Genomic DNA, 2,500 nt, shown 5'->3' with positions numbered 1-2,500 from the left:
TTTCTATCAATCGCTGAGGCTGTGGCACACCTCCAAGGTTTAGTGGTAGATGTGAGTGCATGAGCAAAGCAGCTCTGTGTCACACCGAGCAGTACAAACTGCCGGGCCGTTTCCCAGCTCCTCCGGGCTTCTGAAATGGTGAGCTGCTCCTGGCATCGCTTCAATATCAGGTCAATGTACAGGAGTGGACGGAACAAGCGCCAAAGTATTAACCCTTGGCATGATGGCCATGGATCCATCTCCATCAATCCAGTTCTCCTACAAAGAGCCGGGAAAGGGAGCATGACATTTCCTTAGAGCTAAAAGACAACAGCCACAACCATCCCCCATTCCCAGCAACTTGGAAAGACTGGGGATGTCGCTCTGCGAGCACGTGAGAAGCCTGGAGATGGGCACACAAGGCGGAACTTTGGGCGGCTGACCTTTGCTTACAACTACGTCATAGGGGGAGAGCGCGGACGCAGTACCCCACCAGCAAAAATTATGCAGTCAAGATTCCCACGTTTGGGGAATTTGCAGGGGTCAGCACAACCAGAGTGCAATGGCTGAGCCTCGCCCTGGGTGAACCACCTTCTTGATCATGGTGTCTCCCCTGCCAGGTAAGTATGAGGTGTACTTGCCCAGCACTGGGTGCCTGTTCCCAGACACAGCTCTTTGGCCGATGGTGCAGGAAATGGATAGTCCCAGAGTCCAATGCCTTGACTCAGGTGCTCGTTAATGCTGTGCTGTGTTCAACTTCAACCTCCAGCACACATTGGAGAGGAAACACTCGACCTTTTCACTGGCATACCTGGCTGTCATTTCCTATAGATTCAGCAACAACTGGACCTGACGGCACCAACAGCAGCTTACCCATCTCGGTGTAGCGTCCAAATACTGGAATAGAGTGTAGCAGGTAGTGGCGATAAAGCCTCAAGTGCAGTGTGTTCGGAAGGCTGACTTTTGAGCCCCTCCACGAGCAGGGGGCCTTGCCTGGTCTATAAAAGGAGTCTGTGTCACCTGCCCGTCGGCTTACGGCCACACCACCCTGAGCACGCCCGATCTCGTCTGATCTCGGAAGCTAAGCAGGGTCGGGCCTGGTTAGTACTTGGATGGGAGACTGCCTGGGAATACCAGGTGCTGTAAGCTTTTACACTGCAGCACGCTTTGACACTGCAGCACGCTTTGACACTGCTGCTTCCTTACAAGAAACGTGGGCTTGCAATCACGTTGACGCACGGGCACACGTTAATGTCCTTCCAGTTTCAGCCTTGCTTTGGTTTTCACAGAAAAAAAGAGAACGGTGCACCGTTCCTGGTGGCACTGCAATACCAGGTCAATGCAAGGAGTGAAGAGAGCAAGCCCCAGGTTTCACCGCCCAATGCTCAAAAATGCATTTAATATTTAATCCCCATATAGAGGACATATCAGATATTAAACTGATAAGAACAGATACTACACTTGATCTTAGCCAAAAGGCCGAGAAGCGATGGCCCGCCAGTGTCTGGGGCCAACTCAAGATCTTGGCGCACAAGTTACTTGTTGTGGTGCCATGTTTCTGAAGTGCGCATAACAAAGGCTGCTGCCGATCACCTCCGCCCCCAGGTGATCTAAGCGCACCTCTGAGCCGTGACGGACAGCTGCTTGACATTTGACACACTCAAAGGGCGCAGCCATACAGCAAAGCCCACCAAAAATAACTTAAACTCTCGGACGTTCCTCTCCACGGAAGTCTTTAGTAAAAGGCGAAAGACTTGTGCATTTTGAAGAAAAACCAGAGTCGACATAGACCCTCTCCTTGAGAGCAGCCAAGGAGTCTATCCGCCGGAGTCACCACAGTCTCGGTCGGCCCGGCCGGCCACCTTGGGACAGCCTTTCTTCAACGTTTTCGGTTTGCCGGCCAATCAACCGCCCACATTTGACTGCATGTTTGGAAGCGCATTCTTACTGTTGGTTGTGTGCTGCAGTTTTCTATCAATCGCTGAGGCTGTGGCACACCTCCAAGGTTTAGTGGTAGATGTGAGTGCATGAGCAAAGCAGCTCTGTGTCACACCGAGCAGTACAAACTGCCGGGCCGTTTCCCAGCTCCTCCGGGCTTCTGAAATGGTGAGCTGCTCCTGGCATCGCTTCAATATCAGGTCAATGTACAGGAGTGGACGGAACAAGCGCCAAAGTATTAACCCTTGGCATGATGGCCATGGATCCATCTCCATCAATCCAGTTCTCCTACAAAGAGCCGGGAAAGGGAGCATGACATTTCCTTAGAGCTAAAAGACAACAGCCACAACCATCCCCCATTCCCAGCAACTTGGAAAGACTGGGGATGTCGCTCTGCGAGCACGTGAGAAGCCTGGAGATGGGCACACAAGGCGGAACTTTGGGCGGCTGACCTTTGCTTACAACTACGTCATCGGGGGAGAGCGCGGACGCAGTACCCCACCAGCAAAAATTATGCAGTCAAGATTCCCACGTTTGGGGAATTTGCAGGGGTCAGCACAACCAGAGTGCAATGGCTGAGCCT

The 2,500-nt window shown here is 52.4% G+C and overlaps 5 non-coding genes across 5 annotated transcripts in view; 1 reads left to right on the top strand and 4 right to left on the bottom strand.

The window, feature by feature from the left end:
* Positions 1-443: 443 nt before the first annotated feature.
* Positions 444-607, bottom strand: LOC131452480 (U1 spliceosomal RNA). Its single transcript, XR_009237263.1, has one exon. It is a non-coding gene; the product is annotated as a U1 spliceosomal RNA (small nuclear RNA).
* Positions 608-1,009: 402 nt separating this feature from the next.
* On the top strand, positions 1,010-1,128 carry LOC131452646 (5S ribosomal RNA). Its single transcript, XR_009237418.1, has one exon. It is a non-coding gene; the product is annotated as a 5S ribosomal RNA (ribosomal RNA).
* A 149-nt stretch (positions 1,129-1,277) lies between these two features.
* On the bottom strand, positions 1,278-1,470 carry LOC131452561 (U2 spliceosomal RNA). Its single transcript, XR_009237340.1, has one exon. It is a non-coding gene; the product is annotated as a U2 spliceosomal RNA (small nuclear RNA).
* A 179-nt stretch (positions 1,471-1,649) lies between these two features.
* Positions 1,650-1,762, bottom strand: LOC131452622 (U5 spliceosomal RNA). The gene has a single exon (XR_009237396.1). It is a non-coding gene; the product is annotated as a U5 spliceosomal RNA (small nuclear RNA).
* A 628-nt stretch (positions 1,763-2,390) lies between these two features.
* Positions 2,391-2,500, bottom strand: part of LOC131452504 (U1 spliceosomal RNA) — a 164-nt gene continuing 54 nt past the window's right edge. Inside the window, exon 1 of the small nuclear RNA XR_009237285.1 lies at positions 2,391-2,500. This exon is cut by the window's right edge and continues 54 nt beyond it. This is a non-coding gene — a small nuclear RNA (U1 spliceosomal RNA).

This window comes from Solea solea, unplaced genomic scaffold (assembly GCF_958295425.1).
Source record: "Solea solea unplaced genomic scaffold, fSolSol10.1 scaffold_26, whole genome shotgun sequence".
Taxonomy (NCBI): domain Eukaryota; kingdom Metazoa; phylum Chordata; class Actinopteri; order Pleuronectiformes; family Soleidae; genus Solea; species Solea solea.
This window is presented reverse-complemented; position numbering and strand designations above follow the sequence as displayed.